Source organism: Stenella coeruleoalba (genome assembly GCF_951394435.1).
Source record: "Stenella coeruleoalba genome assembly, contig: scaffold_75, whole genome shotgun sequence".
In the NCBI taxonomy this organism is placed as follows: domain Eukaryota; kingdom Metazoa; phylum Chordata; class Mammalia; order Artiodactyla; family Delphinidae; genus Stenella; species Stenella coeruleoalba.
In genome coordinates this window covers 45,001-55,000 of record NW_027646298.1, presented here as the reverse complement: position 1 = coordinate 55,000, position 10,000 = coordinate 45,001, and the positions used below count along the sequence as shown (strand labels likewise).

General features: G+C 51.7%; 1 protein-coding gene across 2 annotated transcripts in view; it reads left to right on the top strand.

Annotated features, from left to right (window-relative positions):
* The window catches only part of LOC307181189 (uncharacterized protein), a 37,061-nt gene that overhangs the window by 924 nt on the left and 26,137 nt on the right, over positions 1-10,000 (top strand). The window lies entirely within an intron of this gene.

The window sequence follows — 10,000 nt, the reverse complement described above, 5'->3', positions numbered from 1 at the left end:
AGAATGAATGGAGGGTGCAAAGAGGTAGAAAGAGAGGTTCCCGACTTGGGGGGGGGGGGTTGCGGGGAGGGGGGAAAGCCCCAACCACGTCGCCTCGTCCTCCATCCATCCCGATCAGGGTCACGGGCAGAACACAAGGGGCGGCTTCCCTCACTGGGGGCCCCGAACTTAGAAAACTCTCATCTCTGCAAAAAGACAAGCAGTGCTGGCTGGGGCTGGCACATTCTCTTCTTCTCATGGGACTGATGTTGATCTCCATAGCTCAGAAAACACGTGCGAACACTCAGAAGATACCCAAGCACTGTGTCCTTCCTTTACCTGGCTCCCTGTCGCTCACTCTCCGCCTCTGTCTCTGTCTCTGCCACTCGCTCTCTGTCTCTTTCTTTCTCCCGGTCCCTCTCTCTCTCTCTCTCTCTCTCTCTCTCTCTCTCTCTCTCTCTCTCTCTCTCTCTCTCTCTCTCTCTCTCTCTCTCTTGCTCTCTCTCTCTCTCTCTCTCTCTCTTGCTCTCTCTCTCTCTCTCTCTCTCTCTCTCTCTCTTTCTCGCGCGCGCGCGCGCGCTCGCTCTCGCTCTCGCCCTCGCTCTCGCTCTCGCCCTCGCTCTCGCTCTCGCCCTCGCTCTCGCTCTCGCCCTCGCTCTCGCTCTCGCGCTCTCCCCCACCCCTGCTCTTCCTCCCCCACTTTATCTCTTTCTTCCCGCCTCCTCTCTTTCTTTCTCTCTGTCTCCCTCTCTGTCTCTCTGCCTCTCGTCTCTCTCTGTCTCTGTCTCTCTGTCTCTGTCTCTCTCCACCCCCCCCCCCCGTCTCTCCCTCCCTGTCTCTCTCTGCCTCCCTGTCTCTCTCTGCCTCCCTCCCTCCCTCCCTCCCTCCCTCCCTCCCTCCCTCCCTCCCTCTCTCTTTTTCCTCTCTCTCCCTCTCCTGGCCTCTCCTCCACTTTCTCCCTTCCTCATTTTCTGTCTCCCTCTCCCTCACCCGTCCCCACTCCCCCCCATCCCCGGTCATGGGGCATCCTCATTTTCCATGAGAACTCATGGAGATGGAAGGGATGTTGGACTGATGTTCGCGTGCTACCGGATCCCACTCCCACAGGGATAGCTGCTGCACTGCCTTTGGCAGGCCATGGTGGGTGGGGGTGGTGTCTCTTCTTCTGTATCGGTAGAAATGATTTGAAGGGGAGGCAGGATGGGCATAGGTCCACTGCCTCACACCAAGGCCCTTTGGGAGCATTTCAGTGAATCGGGACAGAACATGTTTCTCCGTGCGGGGAGGGAACCGGAATAGGGCACCCCGAAATGGACCGCTTTGGCACACAGATGAGTTCGAATGGAAGGCGCTTCAGAAACGACGGGTGGGCGACGAGGACGCTCTGCCGCTCTGCCTCTCCCTCTTCTTCCTGACCTGAGAGGAGGACCAAGATCTTCCTCGAGAAGAAGCTCAAGCTCAGAGCCCGCCCTTTCGAGTGACTCCTGGCTTGGGCTTCTCCTGCGTGGGGGTCACGGTGCACGCGTTCCTCAGCCGTGGGTCGCTCTCTTCTCGAGCTGTCTTTTGGGGACAGGGGCCTCTCAGGCAAGAACTCAGAAGGATCGTCGAGGGAACGTCGTTTTTCCTCTCCCACGACTGATGAATGCAGACAGACACACAGGAATCTCGCCCCCCGCTTCCACCCCCGCCCCCCACCCCCCACCCCAAGTGAGAGGAGTCGCCGGACATCCTTGGGGTCACACACAGCCAGCCTCCGTGGCTCTTCTATGTTGCCAGGCTCCCTGGCCTTCACTGCCCCCGCACGCCCCCAGTGAAGTTGCATCATCGTTCATAGTGTAAATGCTGTGAGAAGATAAGCTTTGCAAAATAAAATTCTCCCTGCCTTTCCTTCCCAAGAACACCATGTACACCTACTGTCATGTGCAGTGCTTATGGACCCACCTGGAGCAGAGGACCCTCTCCGACAGACACCCTCCCCACCCCACCCCACCCCACCCCACCCCACCCCACCCCCAGGAACTCACTTACTCCGAGTCATCGAGGAGAGGGTGTCTGGTTCCGTGTCTTAAATAGGTGGGCCAATGACACGTCATCTCCTAGTAAGCCATCGGGTTCACCGGTTCGGGTTCGGGTTCGGTGGCATGAAGTACATTTACGTCCTCCTTGAGTTTGACTTTGAAAGTCTTGGGGCCCTGAGTAGGCCGCCCCCAAACGTGCCTCCGTGGCATAGAGAAGTTTTGGAATTAGACTGACAACACCACGAGAGGGACACTCTGACTCTCTTTTACTTCTCCCCTCTGAAATCAGGAAGAAAATCTCTCACGTGAAAGGGGAGGGGGGCGGGAGGTGTAGCCATCATGACGAACTGAACCGCCCTCACGTCTCATGAAATGTTCACGAATCATCTAAGTAGGACTGCTCATAACGAATAGAGGGCATAGGTGTTAACGAGATAAGAATGTTTAAGGGGAACTCTCCCCCCAATGATTGTTTTCCATAGGCCGACTTCAAGACTTTCCAACATCTCTGGTCATCTCTAGGCTTAGAGGTTGGCTAAGTGCCATTGGCGGGGTGAAATCTCAGCGAGTGTCTACATCACCTCCACATAAGATAAAATACTGAAATGTTCATGGCTCCACAAGTCTAAGGGTCTCCCTGCTTTGGACCTTTTACGGAGGAGAGACTGAGCATGTTTGGTTCCATGCCTAGATAGATCTTGTGCTTTAGGGAAAGAGTGTACTCGGTAGGAGCCTAGACTTCTACAAAGTATTCCATGTTCACACTGTTCACTGTGGTTGGCTTCCTTACTTTCACTGACTGACTGAAGGGAAAAAAAAAAAAAAAAAAAAAAAAAACAAAAAACAAAAAACAAAAAACAGACAGTGTCCAAGGACGAGGCATTCCAAAGAAGGAACGGAACGTGTGTGGTCCAAGCTACCTGATGTCGCCATCCTCATGGTAGGAAGAGGACTTTTTTGGGGGAGTGGGGAGGCAAAGTAGAAGATATGCAGATAATGTTTGGGGGAAAGAGAAAGAGATTTTAGTCCTAAAGGTGGTCACTTCTCAATGGAAAAGAAAGAAAACGAGGGACAGGCTAAAAATGGGCACAGACGATTGGAAAAGGTGTGTGAAGAAAATGGTCTTTGGAAAGGAATCGGATCCGTGGTCAGGACTGACTGGATAAGATGAGGATGGATTCAAGGACAGAAATGAGTTTTCGTATCAACGTGAAACAAGTGCAAAAATAGAATTTAGTTGTCTCTCTATGTTAAAAGGACAAGGTTTGGGTTTAGGGTTTGGGTTTTTCTTTCATCAGTCTGCTCTGTCCATCATGAGAGATTAGATTAGATTAGGAAAGGTTTCTTCCTTTATCTTTAAGGAGAGAAGGAAGGAAAGAAAGAGAGAGAGAGAGAGAGAGAGAGAGAGAGAGAGAGAGAGAAAAGGAAGGAAGGAAGGAAGGAAGGAAGGAAGGAAGGAAGGAAGGAAGGAAGGAAGGAAGGAAGGAAGGAAGGAAGGAAAGGGAAGCAAGAAAGAAAAGCTTATGCCTTGTCAAAAGTCATCACTTATTTTCTAGGTTGCCGTTATCAGGTCTCGGAGGACTCACATCAGCTTAGTCCTCTCGAGATTCAAAGAACCAGGTGTGGCTCGGAACTGAAGAAGAAGCTTCTCTCTCTGCCTAGCAAGTCTCTCCTTGGGACGTCGGTGACCTGGCTAGCGAAGCACTGTTTCACAGTGACCTATATCCGATTAAGTGCTTTACAACCTTTTGGATATTTTGGACACACTTGCCCCCCGGTTGAAGGACAGGTGAAGTCCTTTGGACTTAGAACGCACTTTGAGTTAGGATGCAGGAGGAGAGGGCCCTCGAAATGGCCCAAAAATGTGTTCTCTCTCCTGAGAAACGAGAGAGATGAAACTGAGTACGTTTCTTGGAGAGCTTCGATGACACGGGAAGCGTCGTCAAAGAGGAAGGAACAACGTGAAGTCTACTTTGGCTTGTGTCTGTACACCGATGTGTTCTAACTGTTCCAGACATGATGGGATGTTTCTTCCTGGAAGTCTTCTCTGTCCTGGCATAAAGGGTTGTCTGTCGTCGTCAAAATGGAGGCTCACACGAAAGGGACGGAACCCAGTATCAGGGAGGTGTTCTAACCGACGTTCACGCCAAGGCAGCAACAACAGCCTGTTGAAAGGTGGTGGGGGTGGCGGGGCACACGTGGATCGAGTCCATTCTGTCCTGTCAACAGCCGGCCGGGGCTATGGCAGACGGGAGACGGCGGCCCGGCCGGTTGGTTACTCCCTGGCCAACCTCCCCCCTCCCCCACCCCCACCCCCCCACCTTGCATTCCTTCAGCCACCCATGGTGCCTTGAAGATGACCCCAATTGTACATAGACATTGGCGGGAAGATTTCTACAGTCTACCGGCAACGTCTGACCTGTCATGCTTGTAACCCTGGAGGGGGGGGTGGGGAGCTATTTTTCTCTCTGGAAAGAAAACCTCCTCTCTCTGGACCCTCTGAACCCCAGCCACTGGACTTCATTCCACTGCCACTTAGTAGGGGTCATCCAAACATTCTTGTGGCCGTAGGTATGTCTTCCGTGTGGGTTGAAGTCTTCCCTCACTCACTGCAAGCCTGATGTCCTCACCGTGGCACAGAGACTGTTAAAAAAACAAAATGTGTTTGCCACTTGGGGTCTACCTTCCACAGCCTCCCCTGTGATCAGATCACGGCACCCGCTTCGCTGGGCAAATCCTACAATCCTTCACAGAAGCTCTTGCAAACTTTTTGGAACCGTCACTCGTCCAGTCACGCTCGATCATCAGGCAAGGTCGGCAGAACCGATGGAAAGACTGGACTCCAAGGAGAACAAGGATGACTTACACGGGATTGAATGAACTGATGAACAGGATGATAATGTGTATGACTACTTGTGTAAAGTAGGACGGATTGGGGAAGCGGGGGATAACTTAGGGGGTTGGGATGAACATGTACACATGACTGTACATAAAATCGGTAATCAACAAGCAAGCGCCTCCTACTATATAGCACAGGAAACTCTACTCAATACTTTGTAATAAGCCTATGAGAGAAAAGAATCTGAAAAAAAAAAAAACCCTACGTAAAATACCTTTATATATATATATATATATATATATATATATATATATATATATATATACACACACACACACACACGTACGTATGTAGGTATATGTATATACATGTATGTATGTATATATGTATATGTATATATGGAGAGAGAGAGAGAGAGAGGAGAGAGAGAGAGAGAGAGAGAGAGAGAGAGAGAGAGAGAGACACAGAGACAGAGACAGACAGAGACAGAGACACTGAGACAGAGAGAGACAGAGAGAAACAAGAGACAGAGAGACAGAGGGATTAGGACTGATTCTTCAATCTTTTGTTTTCCAGATACAAGGAAAAACAAAAACAAACCAACAAAACCCAATTTTCTTTTCTCTTTTTTCTTTTTTTTTTCTTTTTAAAGATGGACATCCATTTGGTAACTTATACCTCTGTCAGCAGGATGGAATCACTGATCTTTTTCTCCCTACCTTCCTTAATTCAGAAACTCTCAGTGAGGCTTCTTATTTCCTTGGCAACCGAGTTATTTGCATACGTTACTTGGAGGCCAAAATTATGTTTCCATAAAACGGGGATACTCACTTGTGGATATGAAGTTCTGGAGCTACTCGTTTCCCTTAGGGTGTTGTTCTTAACCTGAAAACTGGACTGCATCCCGAAGTTTTTTGAGTTCCCTCCAATATCTGGCTACGACTCTCCCCATGAACGTTTGCCATTTTCTCCCACCCTTTTGACTTGGCCTCACTGAGAACTAAAATGGCCCTTTGCCTGAAGCTCTGCAAACGGAAGCTAGAGAACTTGACGAAACGGCCACAACGGCTCCTATGGAAACAATCCTCGTGCCTGTTTCTTTGAGAGCCACTCCGAAATTTGAACCAAACACCCGACCACATCATCAGAGGTGTTTCAGACTTCTAAAGTTGCTTCGACCCTGACATCTAGAAATCTCCTTCACTCACTCACTCACTCACTCACTCACTCACTCACACACACACACACACACACACACACACACACACACACACACACAGACCCCTACACACACGAGTCACCAGCTCAGCTTTAATATGTTCCAAGGAACTTTCAGAGGAGGGAACTCTTGGGCTCCAGAGTAGGCCGCCCCAAAATCTGCCTCCATGCTCTATTGATTATTTTGAATTCAAGTGACTTAAGAACCGGCCAGCACAAGAGGGACACACTGGCCCGCCTTTCTGTCCTCCTGCGGAGGAAGATCTCAAGTGAAGACATCTGCTTCCATGCATGTCCATGATTCTCAAATGGTGTAGTGGGGTTTCCTGGGTTAGGAAAAGGAGGGGACATCTTTTGCCTGGAAAAAAAGGCTTGATTCTCACACAACCTCCTCCCATCCCTTACCTCTCTCCCTCCTTCCCTCCCTGCAGTTTGGAGGGGACAGCCTAAGGGTGGGGAAATTGGGGAAAGAAAAAAGACAAAGCCATTCATTAAAGAGAAGCTCGAGGCAAAGTCAAAGGCTCCGACTTGACCGGAGAGCTTTCTGCATTTGAATGGAGCGATTGAACGAGGCCCTGCCGAATGAATCGTCCGGACCTCCCCTCCCCTCCCCCGCTCCTGGCAAAGGTCAGTCCAGGGGACTTAGGAAGGAGCTCTGGAGAAGGAACGGGGGTGGGGGTGGGGGTGGGGGCGGGACCAACAGACAATAGCCGCTGCCTGCCTGCCTGCCTGCCTGCCTGCCTGCCTGCCTGCCGGGCTGAGGCCTGAGGCCTGAGGCCTGAGGGCCACCACGCTGGCTCCTGCAACACAATCCCTTCCAGGAAACTGCTGTGATGATTGTTTGGCAGTGAAGGATCAACTCTGAACTCTCTTGGCCTATTTCTGCAAAAGGCCCGAGCCTCAGCTACGACAGATTCTCTGGGTTTCTTGGCACAGGGACTGACCCGCACCCTCCCGTCCTGTCAGATCCTCCTTTGTACACACGCCTCCACTCACTGGAAGGGTTCTTTGGCCTCGTCCAGAAAACGAACACACAAAAAGAAACCCACAAACAAGACTGAAATGATGTGTTGGTAGTTATGGGAAAGAAACCTGCTCCTCTCACACACCTGAGGGCAGGAAGCGAAGGCAGGTTCTCGGCCGGAGGGGGACGGGGTGAACCGAGGTCGGTCAGCGCCCCCCTCCCCCCGCTTCTCTCCCAGGTGACGTGGGCCCCCCTTCCCCGCCTCTCTCTGCGCCCCCCATCCCCATCCCGCCCTGGTTCTGATATTTCACTCGGGAACCTTCTCTAGGCCGGCCGACATGCCAGCTTGCTGTCCTGCCGTTTCATGTCCATCTCTATCAGCCATGTCCAAAAGGCACGGGAAATCATGGACAACAGATAGCGCACCCAGAGTTGTGTGTGTGTGTGTGTGTGTGTGTGTGTGTGTGTGTGTGTGTGTGTGTGTGTGTGTGTGTGTGTGTTTGGTGGGGTTTCTGTCTGCGTGTGTGTTTGCTTTTGGTTTGGCTTTTTTTTTTTTTCTTCGATAAACTCGCCCCATTTGGGAGTCGGGTGGAACACGGCGGGTGTCTCCTGGCCTGCCGCCCTAACAAACCCCAAAGAGACTCATTTTGGGGTCTCGGCCAGCCAGGTCCCCTTTCTTGGAATTCTGGTTTCATAAATCCGTCTCGTGTCCATGGAATTCTCAGGTCCAGCCATCGACCCTAAGGACGGGGAGGGAAGGTTTTGTCCCGGGGACATCTTCCTTCCTTGCCCGCCTCCTCGGGGTTCCGGACGCTTCGGTATGCTGACGTGCCGTGCCCTCCTCAGCTCCACCCCGACCCCCACCCCAACCCCCCAACCCCCCACCCCCCCGTTTTTGGGAACTCTGTGAACAGGGGTGGTGTTTTTCACAGCCAAACACACTCTCACCATAAGACCCGGCCCTCGGAGGACTCCTTGCTATGAATGGACCCGAGGTGATGCGGGGAGTCGAACGGCTGAGGTCCACGCAGAAACCTGCACGCGGACCTTGACAGTGGCGGTTTTATTCCTCACTGCCAAGAACTCTCTCGGAGGTGACCGAGACATGTCTTTCAGGAGGTGAATGGACACGTACGTAGCCTGGGGACGAGCCGTAGGTAACATGCTTTCTCGGAAGAGAAAAACCATGGACGGGATGAACAGGTCAGCGGGGTGGTGGTGGATGGTGGATGAATAGGCGGAGGGCAGAGGACGTTTAAGGCAGGGAAACTCTCCAAAGGTAGGATCCTGATGGTATGAAAGCAAACGTTTTGCATAGGGCACTACCTGAGATGGGGTGAATCGAAGGGACCTACCTCTATGGGCCACCACCCCCTCCTCCCCACCATGAAAGCGCCCCAAGCAAGCCTGCTCTTTTTACCCCAGTTGAAGACCCTTGCTAAAGCCAGAAGGCAAAAAATGACCATGAGAAATCTGACCAGCCGTCGCTTGGGACAAGAGTGAGGCCAATGAATCCGGTGAAAAGTTGACAGAGGGGCCTGGGTCCCTCGGCTCGACCCCTTCACGGAGAAGCCAAAGCCTTTTACGCAGGGATGAGCTTTGACACACCTAGGTTTCTTCGGCCAGTGCGACGTTCATGAAACACGCTAAAGGAAAATGATCGATCGATGTGTTTGCCGTCTGCCTGAGCGCACGCGATACGAAATAGAAACCGGGGGAGGGGGTGTGTGCTGATGTTCGGGGTCTAATGGGAGAAACCTTGGAGGGTTTTTGCCCTTAGGGTGCCTTGGTCTGGGGTTGACTTGTGTGCGCTGAGAACGAGGGCCGTTATTGAAGACCCTGTGCAGATTTTGGACACCATGATCCATGGAACCCTGAAGTTTTGGAACCTAGAAATCTTTTGGTCTGCATTTGAGTTGGAAATCTTCTCCTTGACAGAAAGAAGCACACAGGAGGAGGAGGAGGAGGAGGAGGAGGAGGAGGAGGAGGACGAGGACGAGGACGAGGACGAGGACGAGGACGAGGTGGAGGAGGACGAGGAAGAGGACGACGAGGAGGAGGACGAGGACGGGGACGAGGTGGAGGAGGAGGACGAGGAGGACGAGGAGGACGAGGAGGACGACGAGGGGAAATGGAACTGCATGATGAGCAGATCAGCTTTTCGATGTCAGCAAGGCACCCGCCGCCCAGTTCTCTGGGTGAACTGTCTTGATCTTGCACATCTCTACCGCCTCCGAAATGTGAACACAGCCTGCGATGGCCTGACTGAGACTAAGGCCAGTGGACTGAATGAGGTAGACCCTGAAACCAAAGGGAAGGAAAAAAAAAAAAAAAAAAAGAAAGAAAAAACAGAAAAACCAAAACGGAAACAAACAAACAAACAAAAAACCCCAAAAAATAACAACGGGGGAGGGGAGGGGGAAGTGGTCTCTTTAAGAATACAAACCGGTGGAAGGGCTCCCTCACCCAAACACTAATTCGCCGTCTCCTTCGGGACCAACACGAATCTTAAAAGTCTTTCCCCACAGATAATAAAAAGCCTTAGCCATCGGAGGAAATAAACGTCACCTATTCCAACGGTTCTTTATAAATAAGCAAGAGAGCGAATTTTCGATTGTACTACCTGCTTCGTGGCTGACTAAAAGTTTTTAAATGAAAGCTATGAAATCTCTGGTCATGTCGATCTCTAGGTAGGTAGGTAGGTAGGTAGGTAGGTAGGTACGTACGTACGTACGTACGTACGTACGTACGTACGTACGCACGCATGAGACAGACCTACAGACATTTTGGAAAAGGACTGGGGAGTGGCCTAGGGCCAAACAGGCCTTGCCAGCTAAAGAACAGAGGCCCTGGGGGCCTGAGTCTCAGACACACACCCGCACACCCACCCACACCCACACCCACACCCCCCCCCCCCACACACATACGAGGCTCTCGGGAGTAAAAGATTAACTTTACCTCTGTTGACACCACAACTATACC